At 43.0% G+C, this 19,999-nt stretch overlaps 1 protein-coding gene across 7 annotated transcripts in view; it reads left to right on the forward strand.

Moving 5' to 3' along the window:
- TSNARE1 (t-SNARE domain containing 1) overlaps positions 1 to 19,999 on the forward strand; it is a 449,842-nt gene that overhangs the window by 45,166 nt on the left and 384,677 nt on the right. For all 7 annotated transcript variants that reach the window (XM_021531988.3, XM_021531987.3, XM_021531991.3 and 4 more), the window contains one exon: positions 324 to 374. The gene's annotated coding sequence lies outside the window, so the exon portion shown is untranslated. The remainder of the gene's footprint in view (positions 1 to 323; positions 375 to 19,999) is intronic.

Below are 19,999 nucleotides of genomic sequence, written 5' to 3' on the forward strand. Positions count from 1 at the left end.
ATTTTTGCAGGTGTCCTGCAAACAATTACAACCACCTACTTTTGTGCTGTTGCTAATCTGGAAATATTGAAACCTTCTAGGAATTTTAAAGATTCATATCAACTTTCTTTTAAAAGGGAAGTGTGGTTCCCCATGCTCAGCAGTGGTGTTTTGAGGATCCAACAGTTGGTTTTGTACCTGTTCCTGCAACCTAGCTCAGAGGCTGCAGGATGTGTCTGGATATCAGAGCTCTTGGTGTGCTGATGATTGCCATGTCCTTAACCATGGCATTGAAATTGATTTTTTTTCCCATCACTTATCAGTTGTCTTGCTTTTTCTTCCAGATTAGAAGAAAGTCTCGTGTGTCCAGGAGAGAAGGACTTGGGAAGCAGCTGGTAAGAACATCTCTTCAGGAGAGAGTCACCTGAATGTCAAATTATGGGGCTCAGGCAGATGCAAATAAATTTTTTCCCTTGAGAAACTTTTTTTTTTGGACTGAGTTGCCAAAAGGGAGAATGGTTTATGTAAGTTTTTGCTGGTGAAGCTGGGGAGTGCTTTATCTTCATGCATATGGAAAGTGACCTTATCCAAGAGCTGTCTCAGAGCTTTGGCCATATTTTCATGTTCTCCCTGTGTTCTCATTGTGCTGATCCTTTCCTAGTTCCATGTCTTTGATGTTTAGAGTGAACCATGCACAGGAATAAAATAAATGTGGAGACTGCAGTGCTTTGAAACTTGGGTGCTTAAGGATGCCGGGCAGAATTTGAATAGTGGAACAGTCTGGGTTGGAAGCAACTTTTGAAGGTCATCAAATATAACTCCCCTTTAATGAGTCGGGACATCTCCAGCTTCATCTGCTTGCTCAGAGCCTCATCCCACCTGACCTTGAATCTTTCCAGTGATGGGGCACCTGCCACCTCTGTGGGCAACATTTCTGTGTCTTACCAAAATCTTTTATCTTGCCTGAACCTCTACCATCTTTCAGTTTGAAACCATTACCCTGAAACTACAGACCCTACTAAAAAGTCCATCTCCAAGTTCCCTGAAATCACTGAGAACTGTGTTGTTCTGTAGGTCTTCAAGTTTAACTTCCTGTTCCTCATCTTGGACACTCCTGCCAGGGTGGTGTTGGTGTCCTGGGCAGTGTGAAAAGCAAGCAGGGGAGTGCTGTTCCATGTCACACTGGTGGGATGTTCATGTGTCCCTTGGATGTTCAGTGGTCCCCTCCCAGGGAAATTGCTTTTTTTGCTCCAGCAGCAGATCCAGCTGTGGCAGATCCATTTGTGGGCAGCACAGACGAGTTCCACTGGCTTTTTCTAGGATTATTCTGTCCCTCCCACCTGGTTTACCTCCCCTTGGGGGCACAGGGAGATTTGTAGGACTCCTCCTTGGTGACCCTGGAGACAGAAACGGATTCATCCCCTGCAAGGCTCGTGTTTGGGGAGGGAGCAGTGCTTTGTGTAATTTTCCTGTCACCTGTGGCAGCACTGGTGCTGAATCAGTGTGATGGGTGTCCCCTTTGATACAGGTGATTTTTCCCTAAACACCAGTGCTCATTGCCCCTGGATCTCCTCGCAGCAGGACTGAGCACAGAGCTTTAGTGGCGTTACTGCTGTCCTCAATAGTCCTCTAGCACCACGTCTGGCTGGGGGGAGAGAACACAAATGGTCCTCCCACAGGGGTCTGGACTGAAAACCAGAGGATTTGGCTTTCAGTACCAGCTAGTCATGCCGTAAAACAAATTTTGCCAAGGGCATCTTTTCTCAGCTTTATGGTTTTCCCTTCCCATCTCTTACTTTCATGTGCAGTTTCTTCTGTGTGGCAGAAAGGAGCAGGATTTGGGAATGTGGCCTGTGGGAGCAACCTGGACTAACGGGTTGGAAAGCTGTAATTAGCCAGGTGATGGGGCAGATTGTTTCAGCAGTGAGGGGAGAAATAACTGTTGTAGCATCTCTGTGTCTGTGACCAGTCTTGCTCTTGCTGGACCTGGAGACCCCCGGTGCAGGGCATTGGTGGTGGTGGGATGAATTGTAAGGAACAAGTGTGATAAATGTGAAAGTCCTGTGGTGCTTTGGGAGCTGCACTGATGGTGGGGTCAGGATCTCTCTCCCCAGCTGTCATGGTGGTCCTTGGCTGTATTGACAACATTTTAGGCCCTGTCAATTTTTTGACCTGTTCAGTCTGGTCAATGTCCCTCTGTTGTCTTTGTGCTCTTGCACACTTGTTGATTACCCTCTCCCCATGTGTACCAGAGGTCTGTTGTTCTCCCTGTCTATCTGCTGCATGATTAGAAAGGTGGATGGAAACCCTTTGGGAAGAATCAAACAGTCTAAGTTGGGTGTGGAATGCTCCTGAAAATCTTGAAAATGTGATAGCCACATGTAGTACTTTGGGAGAAAAGCTATAGAAGGACATCAGTGCAGCAGAGAGTCCAAATCTTGGACTCCTTACTCATATTTGTTCTTTTTCACCTCCTGATACCCTGGAAGTCCAGGCAGTGGAGTTGTTTTTAACTTTTTCATACTCTGTGCTGAATGAGCACTGGTGAAGGCACTTTTGCTGGAAGGGCTGCACAGGGCACAAGCACAAGGTGCTCCCTGGCCCCAGCCCTTCATGCACATCACCAAGAGTTTGCCAGAGGCTGCTGAGGTCTGGAGAGGTCACTCTTTGCTAAGTAGGCCAGCAAGTTCCTCCTGAGGACTTGGTTCAACTGGCCTGACCTGTGCTTCAGCCATTCAGGTGATGCAAGTAAGAGGTTGACTGGGGCTAAGCCTGTCCAGCATCAGCTTCACTGCTTAAACTTTTTGTGTGTCACTGAGTGGTTTTCTGCCTTTGTCTCTGGCTGATCTTTGGTGCTTTCAGTTATAGGCACAGTAATTGGAAAAGTGGTGTTTTTATCAGTCATAAATGTACATCTATGTGCACACAACTATCCTTAAAATAAGCCTTTAAAACAAATGGAGACGAAACATCCATGTGTTGATGTCCTCATTATGCCCAGGTCCTTGCTAGACCTCATTGCATTTTCTCCTTGTCCCCATCCTTCTGATCTTCTCAGGTGATAGTGGTGAGCCTCACAAATATTGCTTTTCATGAACTCCTCCATCATGTGCTTATTTTGTCTTTAGGGGTGTGAAGAACCTGGGTGCTTTGCTTGTCCAAGGCACATGCAAGGGCTCAAAGCTGGTGATGGGACAAGAGGAAATGGCCTCTAGTGGTGCTAGGGGAGGTTTAGATGTGATATTAGGAATAATTTCTTCACCAAAAGAGTTGTCAAGCATTGGAACAGGCTGTCCAATGAAGTGGTGGAAGGATTTAACAGGTGTGCAGATGTGGCACTTGGGGACATGGCATAGTGGTGGCCTTTGCAGTCAATGCTTGGTTACTGGTGGAACTTGATGACGTTAAAGGTCTTTTCCATGATTCTTTGTGGACTCCTGGTGGACTTGGCTTGCCATTGCTCCCCTCGCAGTGAGCTGCTCCGTGTGCTCGCCACACACGGGATCCCTGCTTGTGGCACTGCTCTGTGCATGCCACCGAGTGCATGTGGAAAGGAAAAAGAGCCATTATGCAACACCCTCGTGTGGCTCTCCCAGCTGCCAGCATGTGATGTGAGCACTGTGGTGACCCAAAAACTCTTCTCCCTGGGTGGTGGAAATTGATAACTACCCATGCCTGCCTTCATCACGATGCCCTGGCATTCAGTGCACCCCTCCTCAGAGCAATGGGCAGTGTCATCAGGCTGCTGGCACATTTTGTGTTTTCTCAAACCAGTTTCTTGGCCAGCATTACAGCGCTAGGGTGGTTTCTGGCCGGAATTCCTCCATGTGGTGGTCCCTGCTCAGTGAGCAGAGCTGGCTTCGCCTCCACAAAGCCTGCGGCTCCCGTCTTGCTGCTTTTCCCCTGCATCTCAATCCTTGCATTCCTGCAAGAGAACAAGATAATCTCTGTGCTGTTTTTGTAGCAAACTCTCCTCAAAGTGACAGCCGTGGGCAAGGCTGTGTGGATGTGATGTGCTGGGATTGCTGATTCCCTGGGCCGCCGTCCTAATCTCCTTAGCACTGAGAGTTGCTGCTCTGAGCTCCCTCCGTTGTCTTCCTCGAGCAATGCTGCCTCCAAGGAACCAGGGATCTGCACAACTTCCCTGGCCTTCCCTTAAGAAGTAGGAAGGTGTTCTGCCACTTGAGCAGTGTGCTTTGTTTTTGGCAGAGCCGAGCATGCAAATAGAGGGAAGGTTTCCATTGCTGGATGCCAGCGCTGCTGTCTGGCTGTGGGAGGTGTCTGTGTGCACCACATGGGAAGAGGGTTTCTTGTGATTTGGGAGGGCTCCTCAGATGGGGAAAACCTGGGTGTTAAGGAAGGATTTCTAATCAGAAGGCTGGAGCACCTCTCCTAGGAAGAGAGGAAGAGAGGATGAAAGAGTTGGGGCTGATCTGCCTGAGAGAGGAGAAGGCTCCAGGGAGACCTCAGAGCTCCTTTCAGTGCTTAAAGGGGCTCCAGGAGAGTGGAGAGGGACTTGGGACAAGGGATGGAGGGACAGGACAAGAGGAAATGGCTTTAAACTGACAGAAGTGAGATTTAGATTAGAGATTAGGAAGAAATTCTTCCCTGTGAGGGTGGTGAGACCCTGGCACAGAGAAGCTGTGGCTGCTCCATTCCTTAGTGTCCAAGGCCAGACTGGATGGGGCTTGGAGCAACCTGGGATAGTGGAAGGTGTCCCTGTCCATGGCAGGGGGTGGAAGTGGATGATCTTTAAGGTCCCTTTCAACCCAAACCCTTCTATGATTTTGATTTTTTTTTCTTTGCAATGTGGTGCAATACAGGAAAGTGAAATTACAGTTATTGTAGTAGCTAAGGGCAGCTCCTGGATGTTTTTAATATTAAAAAAAATATAGATTAATTTCCACTGCATATTAAGGGATTGATGGAAGCTTTCCTGTGCTATGCAGGTGTTTGGATCAAGCACTTGCACCTGAAAACACATGGATATAGAAATTAATGTTGTTCCCGCTATGGCAGCAGCTCAAGTGACCTCTTTTCCAACCTAAAAATGTTCTCTTTTTCTTCTAAAGTGTGGTGGGGGAAAGATGAAACTGTCCTTGCCCTCCCTCTATCAAATGTCTGCCAACTTTTGGGATTCTGTGATAGAGTTGAGGATTTAATTTGATTTATTTATGCATCCAGTTTTTAAAAGAGAGAGATTATATTTTCTTTTTTGACCTAGAATTTACAGAAGCTCTGGTCCCAAAATCAAGAGCAGGTACCTCATTGTCTTAGAGCAGAGACATCTGTGAAGCCACCTTCATTTCTGCAGTGAGCTGCCAGTGAATCCGTCCTGTGTCAGGCCAGACGTTTTGGCTGCAGCCTCTATTTTGCAGGGCATATCAGTATATTTTGAATTATCGGCATCCCTGGACCTTGCAGCTTTCTGTTTGCTCCCTATTTCCAGATTTGAATTTTTTTGGTGTGTTTTAAAAACATCTTCCCCTCACACAGGCAGGTTCCTGTGCTGGTTTGGGATGACATCCTAGAGCTGGTATTGTGCAAGGTGTCAGCAAAAGAGGTAAATCCAGATGTCCCTTTATTTTCCTGAGCAGAGAGGAAGAAGCTGGTGTGAGTTACTTCTGTCTTTAGACATCCAAAAGGCTAAATGTATTTATATTTCTGCGGAAGGCATTCCTCCAGCTTGCTTGCTGCAAAATTGAGGTTATTTTATGGAGCCATGGTTGGGATCTTTCCTCTTTTTCCCTGTCCTCTCACCGTGTATAAAGATGGAGATAACATGTACGGGGTGGTGTTAGAGCAGGTGCTCTGGGAATCACAGAATCCATAAAATGCTTTGGGTTGGAAGGGACATTACAGATCTTCTTTTCCAACAACAAAATGCTCTTCCAAACCTACACACAGTTCAACATTGTGATCGGCATCCCTTGGAGATGGATCACAATGTTGAGCTGTGTGTAGGTTTGGAAGAGGGTTGTGTTGGCAGCTACAGAGCAGAGGAAGGCAAACAAGCAGTGATTGCACAGGAATGGTCTCCAGAGCCCACAGAATACTCACCCAGCATCAAACAGTAGGAAGAGGAAACCCTGTGGCACTATCCAAATCTGTTGTATGAATTCCAAGGGAAAGGACATCACTCTCTTCTAAAATGAGATTTTCTATCAAATTTGAAATGTTGATGAAGTTTCCAAATTCTTCGTGACTTCCCAACTCAGCTCTGCTTCCCACTCCCATTTTCGAGATAGCTACAACCTATAGCAGGGCAGGAGAGATCATAAAGTCGAGGAGGGTTGGGATAATGAAGGAGAGAGGCCATGGCACAGTGCCTGTCACTTAGGGAGAGCATTTCAAAATTTTAAAATGTTTTGAATCAATGTTTGTGGTTTTAAAGTTGTTTCTGCAGGTTGGTTTATGTCATCAATCCCAGACTCCTCAGCAATGTAATTGCCTGAGATGATCTGCTCTGGCTCAAGCTGGCCAGCCAGGAAGGATCTTTTCCTGGGAACTTTGGAGTTAGGACTGTATTTTAAGTTAGAAAGAAGTGTTCTGTGTCTGTTTTGAAAGAGCAGCTGGGAAGCAGATAAAGAAATCTATCAATTTTGGTTTTTAAACAGAACATAAAAAGAAATAAATGCAGATATCAATAAAGAAAACCTGCAAGAATTGAAAAAGTTAAACTTCAGTGCTGTTCTGTGTGAATATTATTCCAAAGGATCAGAGCACCTTTGCCAAATGAAAAATATTGTCTGTGCCTGCTGGCATTGCTCATTCCCAATAAGGTGCAGTTATTCAGTAAGTGGTTACAATTTTGGGGGTGAAATATCTAGAAGTGATTAAAAAGCAATTTAAAATATCTGTGCTTTCCCATTAAGCTGTTGCCAGGGGCATTGAACAGTCTGGATCCTCCCCTGCTCTTAGAACCAGCCTTTTGTCACTCTGGAGGCATTTTTATAATAAAAATACATAAAATTACATAATGTATTGACCAAAGCTCAGTTAACTTAAGCACATGCACGACCTCTATTAGGAAACAAAAACCAGTGGCTGGGGACATTGATTTTTGTAGGAATTAGTAAATTTGGCATATTACAGTATTTTTAAATAGTTCCATACCCTCCCAGTGCCAGTTAAGGAAATATGGTATTTCCATTTTTTCTCCGACCCTTAAATTGGACAAGAAAACACTGGTTTTTTTTCCTTTTCCCCATCCATTTCCTTATCCTTTCTCTTCCTTTTCCTGTTATTTTCTTTTCATTTTCTTCAGTGTCTACAGGTCTGCCTATTTTTCCTTTTTCCTTTCTTCCTGCCCTTCTATTTTTCTTTTTTTCCCCTTCCTTCCTTCCTTACTTTTCCTTCCCTACTGTGTCTACATTGAAAACAGGCTAAACAAAGAAGCTCAGTGCTGGAAATCTTTCCAAGACACAGATCATGGAATAGTTCAGGTTAGAAGGAGCAGTTAAAGGTCACCAAGTCCAATGATCAGGGGCATCCTCAACCACATCCCATTGCTGACAGCCCCATCCAACCTGACCTGGAATGTTTCTAGGAATGGGGTATCCACCACCTCTCTGGGAAGCCTTTTCTAGTGTTTACCACCAACACTGTAAAAATTTTCATCCTAATATCTAATCTTAATCAACCTTCTTTAAGCTTAAAGCCATTCCCCCCTTGTCCTATTGCAACAAGCCCTGCTGAAAAGTTTCCCCCACCATTTTTTTTCAGGAAAGTGGGGGAATTTTAGAAGAAAGGGGTTCTTAGAGTATTCAAGGCCAGCTTGGATGCTGCTCTGAGAAACTTGGCCTAGTGGGAGGGTGTTCCTGCCCATAGCAGGGGGTTGGAACTGGATGGTCATGAAGGTCCCTTCCAACCCAAACCATTCTGTGTTCTAAATTCTGTTTCTTGGCTGAGGTGAAGTTTTCCCAGACCTGCCCTACACAGGCTGTTGGCCTTGACTGGACTGGGTTTTTCTCTCACAAATGACATTTCTGATAAACAGCTCAAATTGTCTTTTAAGAACTATGTTTATAATACCTTACGTAGTCTCTGCTGCTGCTATAGGGGAGCCATGATTCAAAGGGAAACTTTACTGTCTAATTTAGCAGGTACTTAAATATGGTGAGAGATGGATGTGGGTGAGGGGAGGACATTCTACAGGCTGATGGGATATTTGCAATATAATCTAAAAATTTGGATTTATAATTATTTTTTAGAGAACAAGGGGAGGAAAAAAGTTGGGTAGTAGAGAAGTTGCCTCATGGTATTGAAGTGATAAACAATTTTCTTTTTAAAAAACCCAAAAGACTGTGTTTTTCAATAGCTTTTGAAAGTCATTATTTACAGGACTGGAAGTTGATAGACTTTCCTAACTGATTTTGGTGACAAAGAGATTTCTGACTCTGTCACTCCCAGTTAGATCAGCTTTGGCAATGCTCTGACAGGGTTTGCAAGGATCTGATGTTATCCAAGGAGAAGTCCACTAGCACAGACATGAGCTGTAAACCCACCCATAATTTTCCCACGGTTTCTGCAGTAGTATCTCCCTCTAATAATTGCAAAACAAACAAAATCCCAACTTTTGAAAAGTCATTACCTGGATAAAAGTAACTTTGGCTTTTCTGTCTTTTATGATCAAGTTCTCCTGTGTCTTTTTTTTTTTTTTTTTTTTTTGGCCTATTTCTGCCTGCAGATGTTCTGAAGAGAGCCTGAGCTTTGGTATAAAATACAACTCTGTGTTTTAAAAATTCTACCCCTTTCTACTTAAAGAAATTGCACCTTTGTTATAATACATTTAATACCTATATGTCCTGCAGACCTTCAGATAACATAATAGTTTTACTGGTGGCAGTAAATCTCATTTCTGAGCGGAAGTGTAGCTACAGGGCTGCTTTATTTGTACATGTGTTTGTTTGTATGGGATTTTCAATCCCATTGCTTAAATGGAAAATTGGGAGGGTTTGTCTTCTATGAAAGAAAAACACGGAGCATGTGAATCAGGAAAAGAAATTTGCAAGATTTAGTGAGTACCCACTCTTATTTTTTAGTTGGCAAGAGTTTGGCACTGTTTGGAATTGCTGTTAGGGAATTTTTAAAGTTGTTGGCAAAGTCTCAATTTCCCACATGTCCTCAGTCAGCCCCTTGGATATCCTGCAGTGGGGTTATGATGAAGACAGAGCTATTTCAGGTTATGCTGTTGGGGCTGTATCTCCAGGTTCAGATCTTCGTACCTTTCTTTTTGGTTTAGCCCAGCTCATGGGAAATAATCGGGCTCTTAATCACAGAATGGTTTGGATTGGAAGGAGCCTTTGAGGTCATCTCATTCTTCCTGGTTGTCTGTGACAAAATGTAATTTTATGAACTCCTTTGCCTTTGGCTCGTGGCATTTAGGTTTGCTTAGCCTCCACCATGTGTTGGCTCCATATCAGAAGTTTTTCATCTCCTCCACCTGAGGAAAAACAGGCTGAGTGAAGTGGTTGGAGGTGCTGAGGGAGATGCTCTGAGCTGGACATGCAGTTGGACACCAGGAATCTTCTGGGTGCCTGCTGGAGCCAGGAAGGACTGCCCAGCCTTAATTCTTTCCTGCAGACACAGGCAGAGTGCACAGTGCTGTCTTGTTGGCTGAATTTCTTCCTGCATATCACAATTTGGCCACTTCTGCCTTGCAGCTGGACACAACATAAATTTATACAGAGGAGGAAAGAACTCAACTCCTGTGGGAGGTCTGAGGCTGTGGATTTTTCTCTTTCTGAACAAATTCCTGGTTTGCAATCCTCCAACCACTGTCCATCTTCCCTGTGGGCTCAGCAGAGATGTCTGGACCACAGCCTTGTTTTTCTTGGCTCTTCCCTGGAAGTGATTGAGGAAGTGATATGAGTCTCTAGGGTGTCTGGGAAAGAGCAGATGGAAGCTCCTAATTTTCAGTGCTGGTTTTTCAGGACTGGTGTGTGTGTGTTCAAGAATGCTTCAATACATCTGTAGGCACACAGTGGGATTCTTGGGAGTGTCCTGTGCAGGGCCAGGAGATGGATTTTGATGATCCTTGTTCTTTCCAACTCAGGATATTCTGTGATTCTCTGGTTCTACTGCTGTGGCTGTTGCTTGTGTGGTCCAACCTCCTCACCTGGGCATGAAAGTGGGGCTGTCCATCCTTAATTTCCATTGTTTCCCATTGGTTTAATGTGGAGTTTGCTCTTCCCCTAAAATGGGATATGGGGGTTTGCTGACCCATTACATGTGGGAGTGCCTGCAGCAGAATTTTTCCAGGATATCAGGCGATTGCTCACAGTTGGGTTTTTCTGTAGCTATTAATGGGATGAGCTTTGCTGTTTTATCTTTCTGGAGCTGTATTTGAGACCTTTCTTAAGGACTTTGGTCCTTTGGTCAAGACAAGGGTGTAGCCTTCCTGCTATAGCACTGCCACACAGCTCTGCTGTCAGTTGTTGATGCAGCACCTTTTGAAATATTCACATTTAATGGCAATACAAGGCATGGCTGAGCTCTGAAATGCCATGGAGAACCAAAGGAGTGGAAATAGAGTGGCAGCAGAGCTTGACACTTTTTGGCTTTTGCTCGTGTTGAGCTATCTGGGTTTTATGCATTGACTGATCTGCTTGCTTGGGCTGCTGACATTCATGTCTCTTGACTGTCAAATTCAGTGTAGTGGAAATGTTAATCTGACCAGAGTCACAATGCAAAGAAGGATCTTCAGGTAAAAACACACACAGAAACATTCTTGAGAATCTGTTTAGGTCTGAAGAACAAATCTGTACATGATGCTGGTCATGTTTGCTTGTGTTGTGCAGTGAGGTTCCATCCCCCCAGCCTATGGAAGCTGCTTTGTGATGTCTCCTCCTGCACAAGACAAATTCAGGGATCCTCCTCTTTCTTAGTTCATGGAACAGGGCTCCCACTGGGATCAAGGGGGTTTTAATCGTGCATATCCTACTATGTCTCCAGTCTGGGCTAACCAACATCCCAATATTTAAACATGCCAAAGGCCATAAACCTCTCTGAGATACCACTCAAAACAGTGGAACATGGAGATGTCCTTTGTTTCCAGGATCTATGTGTAGGATCTAAGCCATAATCACAATCCTTTCAAGTTTTAAGCTTCTGTCTCATTCTGTCTGATCTCCTCTCTGTGCTGTCACATCTGTCTGTCAGGCTGTCTTCTGCTGAATTAAGGTTCCATGTTGATACAAGATTTTCTGGTCCTCTTTCAAAACACCTCATCTCCTTCTCTCTTTTGTAATTTGAATGATATTAAAGCTGTTTCTTTTTTTGGTGGCTTTCCTGGGAGCTTGGACTCTCCTTTGTTGTTCTCTCAAGTCCAATTCACTCTGAGTAAGGCAGACCTGGAGGCGAAGTTGCTGTTGCTTTCTGAATTTTTTGTCCTTTTTATCCAGGACATGTTTGTAAATGGTGGCATTCTGCTGGCTCCATGCTATATGGAGAGCACCAGAGCTGTCCTGCTGGTGGGATTGTCCATAAAAATTCAGCTAAACCTGTGCTGGTGTCATTTATCTGTTCAAAGCAGTTTGGGAATCAGTGTGTGGTCCCTAGGACAGGACTTTGCTGGAGGAGGAAATTCTCAATGCAGCAGAGATTCCTGTGCTCATGGTAAGCGTGGAGTGTCCAGGAAGGACAAAACCAGCATCTTGCAGGATGGCTTTTCTCTTGGTGCATCTGGTGGGGGTGCAGGGAATGTTTTTGGTTGTTTAAGTGAGGGAACATTCTGGTGAGTTCTGCCACAGGGAGGGGAACAGGGGCTTGACCTGCAATATCATCCAGGTGGAACTTTATTTTTTGTCCTTGCAATTTTTTTTACTGCTTTTTGCATGAATGGGCTGGAGGACAATGAATCAATGGATAATGTATGCTTGGAACACTATGCTAAGTTTGGATATCTAATTGTGAAATTAAATTCTTCCAGTCCCAGGACCCATTTGAGCTGCTCTAATTGGGTGATGATCTGACTCCCAGGTGATGCTCCAGCTCTGGTTCTTCTGTCCCAGAGAGGTCACAGCCTATAAAACTGCTTCAATTGCTCTAGGTGGAGCCTGAGCATGTTGGAATAAAGCTTTCCCCCCCAGGGAAAGCATGCCAGGCTCATGGTGGCACATTTGATGTGTGTGTGGGACATTGAGCACCTGACCTCTGCTGCTCTTCTGCAGAAATATTTTGTCAGGATTTCTCCCCCTCCCATATTTGTTGAACAGTGTGTGAAATTCAGCACATTTAATGGAATGATAAGATTTACCTCTGAAATGGAGCTTTTGTGTAGGAACAAACCTGTGTGGGGATAGTTGGAAGGAAAGCTCATAATACCACCAAAGTCTTTAAAAGCTACGAGCCTGAGCCTGCTGTCCTCTCTTCACCTCAATTTCTCAGGTGTGACAAGCTTGAAAGCCAGAAACCAGTCTTTGACTGCACACTAGACATGACACAGTGAGTATATTTTTGGAAAATGAAGAACAATTGGTGTGTTGCTGAAGGAAAAATACAACTGATGCTACTTCACTGAAGGAAATCCCACTGCTGCCTCTTTTTTTTTTTTTTTTTTTTTAATGGAAGCTACAGAATTTACTACGCTGTTTATGTGCTGAAAGAAAATGGTGATAAATTAGTCCCTGTAGCCAATCCTACTTGTACCACAGAAATAGTTGTATTTATGGAAGTGGTCAAACATGCAGCAGTGTCCAGAGATGTATGGCAATGTTTACTCCAGACCACAGCACTGTGTGATTTATCACAGGGCACAAAGCAGGCCGTAATGTGTGTCCTAATTAGCGTAATGTACCTTGTAATAGCTGTGAAATAAATTCTGCCCCAAAGCTTTTGGCCCAAAAACACAGGATCTAGTGAAGATTCCATGAAGATAAAAGGGGGAAAAAATTGCCTAATGGTGTAAAGGCCTTTGGGTGAAGCCTAATCACAGAATGTTTTGGGTTTTGGAAGGGACTTTAAGAATCATCCAGTTCCCACCCTCTGCCATGGGCAGGATCACCTTCCAATGGACCATGTTGCTTCACTCCCCATCCAACCTGGCCTTGAACATTCCCATATTGGATGGGGCTTGGAGCAATATGTAGGTGTCAAGTTTGTGGGCAAAATGTGCGTTAACCTTGTTATTAAATGTGTGTTAACATAAAAATCTGTTAACCTTGCATTACCCAGCCTTTTCCTTCCATGGCACAGAGCTGTCCCATGGGCTTATTCTCCCTCTGTCAACTCAAGCAGGACTGGGAAGTGGTTATTGATTAAGGAATTAATCAGCTCCACATCTTTGCTTGCACCCTCCTGGTGTGGCTCTTTTTAGCACTTGGTAGTTTTAGAGAGAGAGGATGACTGATGATCATGTTTTGAAGCTCTGTGAGTGTCTTCCAGTTCCTTATCTCTCTTGCAGATGGTATTTAAGTGTGCTGCAAAACATAATTCTCATGTGGGAGTGGATCTCCACATGGACTTGTAGGATTTCTTCTGGTGTATTGCTGAATGATGCAACCAAAATTGGCTTTTTTTCTCCTTTTTTTTTCTTCCTTTTTTTCTCATGGAGCTCCTGGAGGACTGTCAAGTATTGATGTTATCAATTCATGGGGAAGGAAAACGGCTCCTCAAGGGCTTTTGCTGTGAAGTGTTGTCAAGAAGGACTAAGCTGAGACCTCTGAGCTTTGCTTCCCAGATGAGATGCCCTTCAAGAGTCTGGGAAAACACAGTTTCTAAGTTGATGTAGGATGAAATTTCCTTCATTACTCGATATCTCTCTATCTAGTGTAAAGGCTTTCTTTCTTATTTTTATTTTTAAAATAGCCTTCATTTTTCAGATCTTTATTAGGACAGAATTTTATTATTGGGGCTGGTGCTGTGTTTTTGTTTTTTTTTTTTTGTTTTTTTTTTCCCTGTTCTCTTTCTGTTCTCTCCTTATCTGGTTTTTCTCTGTAGATTATGAGTATTTGATTTGGAGTGGAAGAGTCAAACCAACACAAATTTATTTGGTCTGTCAAATTTCCTCTTTGTAATATTCTTCTCTGTGTAAAAGATGACACAAAATCAATCTCTTGGTTGGCGTTGTCATTCCTCTTCAGGCAGCTTTTGCTCTGTGATCGTTATTTTTGGTTTGACTGCATTTTATTCTTTAATGTGTTTTCAAATACATCATCAGATAACAATTGTTGAGATCCTCCTTCCCTTTGAAGGTCTGAGTGCAGATGTGAATTCGTGTGGCCTTTTCCTAACCTTCTGTGATCATGTCATGCTGTTTTGTTTCAGAAGGGATGCCAGGGGAAGGAATTGAGTGCCAGTCAAGAATGAAGAATGAGGATATTATATTGTGGAATGGGATGTGGCTTCTGTGATCTTTTTCAAACAATACATCTGTGGAAGTTTCTTCCAAATATTTTTTTTTTTTGTGCTCTGATTCTCTCAACTTTTTTTCCCCCATTATGCTCCCCTTCTGTCACTTTTTCAAGTTCTCCATCATTTTTGTGGGTTACTGTGAAGGCAGCTGCCTGGTTTTAAGTGAAATGAACCAAAATATGGATTTTTAAAACTACTGTTCTAGTGGTGAAATTTTTTCTTCCTAAATACTTTTATTCAGTACAAGTTCTTTCATATGATATATTTTTTTTGTTTCAATAGACTTTTATTAGAACCTTTATATGTGTAGAATTCTGGATTCAGAAGGGAAAAAAAAAAGAAAATAAAAACATATGGACATAGTTGAACTTCTCATCTGAATTGAATGAACTTTTAATATTTTTCATAGTCAAAACTTTGCAGGGCTTTCTCTATCCTCCCGCCCACACAATAAAGATGATTTATGAGTTCCATGATCTGAGGAAAGACTGGAGAAAGTTATTTTTGTTGAGAGAATATTGAGGAGTCAACTGATGGCAAAGATGACCAGGAGGACTCATGTCCAAGGTGAGCTCCAGCAGTGAGAGGACTGAGGCTGGTGATTTAACCTCCAGTTGATTTACTGGAAGAAAACTCTGCCAAGAAGTCCACACTGGTGAAATTTTAAATCCAAATTTACTAAAGGATGTACATATAAATCTGAATGTGATTCTTTTTGACTCTGAGTTTGTCTTATCTTAGGGGAGAATGTCAGGGGGGTCCCTCCTACCCCGTGAAGTGGATCTGCACAGATTTACCCCATGTTCAGCAGGAAATTGCAGGTCTCCAGAACACCTCTGATGGCAACTGTGAAATTACCCTTGCAGGTCTGCCACTGAGCTGCTGAAGAGATTTATTTCTTGATCAGCTGTTCTCAGATTGGAATTTTCATTTCTCTAAGCAGGATTGGAAGCTGGGCAGAAAATTTGACTGTTGGGTTGATGAGGCAACAGTCAGAAAATATGAACAAAAAAGGAGATGTTTTCTTCCAAGAGTTTTGCAGTCAAATTATATTTAATGCTATCTTCAGTTGTATCCTATTGATCTTTTTGGTGAAAGCTGGTTGCATTTGAATTTATGTGTCTAAACAGTTTCTTATGATGGTTTGTTGGGTTTTTGTTTTGTTTTTCCCTAACACAAAAGGGTGATAGCAGTTTCTTTGAAAAGACAAGCTAAAATCTTGTAAGTTACCATTTTTTCAAGATGTCTCAGCTCCTGTGGAGACAAACTGCCTCCTAAAGGTGTTACAACTCACTTCTGAAATCTCAAGATTTTCTTAAGAGGCCTCCCTTCTCCAGGAGAGATTAATTGCTGCTCCTGTAACCCAGTGGATGGAGTGGCCTGGTATAAATCCAGACACGTGGAGACCTTTGCTCATCTTTAATCATCTGCTGTCCAGTGCCACAGTGGAATAAATTATTATTGTTGTTATAAAGGCTGCAATTTATCTTCAATCTGGCCTCATGGCTAAATTTTTTATTTTTATTTTGTCTTCCTTGAGACTTAGTAGATTTAAAAAAGAATTTGTGTTTTTTTTTGCCAATGTCTAGCAATAGAAATTAAACTAAGGACATTTTAATATCTACCAATATAAATGAAATTAAGAGTATTTGCAGAGGTGCTGTAGCCACACAGTTATTGCTCATCACAATCTGATTGCAGTGATTTCTCTTCAAACTGACCCAGAATAACTCTGGGTGTGTTTCCTTCTGCTCTTGAATATTTGATTCCCAGGCACACAGTCCTCCTTTCCCTTCCTCATATCACTTCACTTGATGCATTGGCAAGAGCTGGGTAGAACAAACAGGTATTTTGTCCTCATGAGATATTTGGCAGGTCTTTATTGGCTTTCTCAGCGCCGTTCTCCTGATGTGAGCTGAGGATCAGAAGCTGGGTTTATTTTAGGCAACTTATAAGACAAAATATAAGCTGCTTCAGCTCCTTTTCTTCCTCTGTGTAGGCACAGGCTACACTGTGGGAGCCACTGGAATTATATCTCTTAACAATACAGCCTTTCATCTTTCTCAGACTGCAGTATATATATATATATATATAATCCGACTGGTTGGTTTATTACGTTTTTATTGCTGTCAAATTTTTCTGAAGATTAGACTGGGAGGAAAAATGCCTTCAGAGTGAGATCTCTGAAGGTGTGAAACGGCCTCAGAGGAAGGGCACTGGGAGCATCACGGCTTGAGTTATTGCAAGGCAGGCAGTCCAGAGGATGGGAAGTTCCCCCCTGGAGGTGATGATGCCTGGGTGACCTGACTGGGATGGATTAGCCCATGCTGGGGGTCACCTTTCCACAGGGTGGGTGGGTCCTGCTGGGAGCAGTTGGCTGTTCCCGATGAGTCTGTGGGGTTTAAAACATCTCTGAGATGCATTTCCAATGAAACAGCCAAAGTTTCTGTGTGTTGCTGGACTGCAGACTATGTTTCTTTGTACTGCTGGCTTCTGAATGGTTAATTCCAGATATTCTCTCACTTGTTTAAAAGCTTTAATTGCCCTCCACTTTACTGGGATCTGTCAGTACCTAAAGGGAATTATAAAAAGGGGAAGGATGGGTTTTCTATGGGGTGCATATTGTTAGGAGAAGGGGTAGTGGATTTAAAACCAAGGAAGGTAGATTTAGACTAGAAATTAAGAAGAAATCTTTTATGCTGAGGCTGGTGAGGCCTTGGCATAAGTTGCCCAGAGAAGCTGTGGCCTCCCTATCCCAGGAAGCTCTCAAGGTGAGATTGGACAGGGCTCTGAGCAAACTGGTCTGGTTGAGGATGTCCAGCTCAACGCAGGGGATTAAAACCAAGTAACCTTTAAAGGATCTTTACAGCCCAACCTATTCTATGATTCTGTGATTTCATTTTTAGGTCTGAATAGGACTTCTGAAGAAGTACAAAGGGTTGAGCAGGTGGTGGTCTTATGGCTGAAATGAAAATGAAAGAACCAAATGCTGATTGGTGCAATAGAGCTCTTGAAATCAAGAGCTGATGGTTATTTTTCACATTTTGAAAGCTTTCTTGATGGACCTTCTATCTTTATCTCCATTTTGTCCTAATTTTTTTTTCTTTTTTGGTAATCTGTGCAGACACACTCCCTTTCTGCTTACCAAAGCCCCCATCCTACAAAGATTGATTTTCTTTTCCCATTTGGAGGAAAGAATGTCTTTTCATAGGCAGTGGGAATGTGGGGAGGAACTGCTGCAGCAGAAGATTTGAAAACTTGTCTCTATAAATGGTAAGGGCAAATTCAGCATTTTGGAAAGAAATAATAATTTTAATGTACATCTTGGTGGAGGCTTGAGTTTCATTTGCATGGCTGTGCGAATGCAAGCAAGAAACCAAGTTATTTCTAAAGAACTCAACAGCCCAGCTTTGCCTTTTCCCCTAGCAAAGCTAGATATATTGTGCAGTGTGCAAGACCTCTTCTTCCTTCCACCAGGGAAATTTCTGTTCTTTTACATTCCTTCATTTTACCACAGGGAGCTTCCTTTGAATCACCCAAGACCTGATTAATTCCTTATGCTATATAGATGTGAATCCTGACTGGATCAACTCATCCTTTTATTTTAAGATAATAATTTGAGCTCCATGCAGTTCATATTGTGGGGTTCTTCCAGAGAAGAACCTTGCCACGTAAAGAAATTCCTTTTGCTTTTTTGTGATTATTAATCTGAGAAACCATTTGCAAGAGTATGTCCTGAATGCATGTAAGGAACCTATTTAAAAAAAAAAAAAAAAAAAAAAGTTTTCCAGCTCTCTGTATTATTTGATCTGTTATCTGCTACCTTCACTGGAGAAAGTGCCTTGCTGCATTTCAGTGATAACCTTATTGCTGTGTATCTGAGGCAGTGTTTAGGTTTCTGTAGTGCCTTTCATTGTGGCATCTCCAGCAGCTTTGCAAGTGTGCTGGAAAGTAGGTCAGTGTTATTCTCATTTATAAAATAGAGGCTGAGTCTTTAGGTTTCTCTGTAACCAATTTTTTTCTTGCTCGCAAGTGGTTCTGGCTGTGGAGAAGTTGCTGACTTTTCCTCTTCACTTTGCAGTTCTAAACCTCCCCCTCCTTTCCCTCAAAACCACTTCTGGGATGTTGAGAGAAATCTGCCAGCATTGCTCATCCCAAACTTCCATGCTGAGCTTTCCTTCTGCCCATAGAATGGTCTGAGTTGGAAAAGACCTTAAAGCTCATTTCATTCCAACCCCTTGCCATGGGCACGGACACCTTCCACTATCCCAGGTTGCTCCAAGCCCCATCCAACCTGACTTTGGATAAATCCAGGTACGGAGCAGCCACAAATTCTCTGTCAACCCTTCCAGTGCCTCACCACTCTCATTTTTGTCCTTTCCAAAATCCCTTCATCTGAGTCTCCAGGAATGCTCAGAACTGTGCACAGTGGGAAGATTAATGTGAAAATTTATCTCCAATGCAGTAATTCAACCTGACCTTTTCTTGTGTTTTAGTTTAGCATTTTACAATTATTTCTATTTCACAATGCCATTATTGTTATTAGTTTAGGGTTTTGCAATTATTTTTTTGAGTTCTTAGAGTTTCCCAGGAGAGGCTGATCCAAGGATGGGAGGCAAAGAACCAGTGCTGCAAGAGGGCTTGCATCACTCCCTCCTGTGCTCTTATTGAATTCATTGCCTTTAACAAAGTGTTCCAAAAATAATTTTGGAGGGTTTACCTAGAAGCTTTCTGCTTCCTTCTCATTCACACCTTGAAGTGCTCTTGTCACAGAGTCATGGAATTGTTTGGGTTGGAAGAGACCTTCAAGGTCTTGTCATTCCAACCTCCCTGCCATGGTCAAAGACAGCTCCCATCAGACCAGCTTGTCCTTTGAGTGAGCTGTCTGCTGCTAAATTCAGGTGTTCCCCTGAGTCTCTATAGATGAAGTCAAGCAGTAATTGCCTCTCCTTGGAGATCACAAGTGAAATATTGGAAAATAACATTCTTGTGGCAGATACCAGCCCAGAAGGATCAGCATTCTTGAATTTCTCTTGGATCCATGCAGCTTCTGTGATCCCTGAATGTTTTTTAATCCTAATGGAAATGTGTAGGGGGGCTTTGGTTTACTGAAAGATGAGGTCTGTGGTGCACTCTGCACTGGTCTCTGGGATGAGCAACTGGAAAACAGCATTTTGGTGTATTTGGCATTTTGGTTAAGCAAAATACATGGTTCTTTGTGGAGTAGTTTTGAGTGGTCCTCGACTAGGCAGACAGAAAGGCTTCCAAGCAATTTGTAGCAGTTTAGGCTAATTTTTGCAGCAGATTTGGGTCATTGTATCCCATTTTAGACTCCTTTTATGACATATTGTAGACATTTGATGGTTTTCTCTAAGAACCATCCACAAGATCATCTACTTCTTTGGCTCTACTCTCATTCTGTCCTTTCCCACCTACTAAATGCTACAAACCACCCAGTTACCCTGGAAAAGGATTGCCAAGAGCATTTCTAAGGGTCCCATGGTTTTGTGATAACAGAGATTTTGATAGGTGAAAGTGTTAAGGTCAATTTAGAATAATGGATCGTGCAATCAGCCCACCCATCTCACACTGTCTGTGAAGTGCCTGACTCCAAATCTGGCAGCCAGGGAGGATTTATACCTTTGGACACCACCACTCTTCTCTG

The sequence above is a fragment of the Lonchura striata genome, chromosome 1 (genome assembly GCF_046129695.1).
Source record: "Lonchura striata isolate bLonStr1 chromosome 1, bLonStr1.mat, whole genome shotgun sequence".
NCBI lineage: Eukaryota > Metazoa > Chordata > Aves > Passeriformes > Estrildidae > Lonchura > Lonchura striata.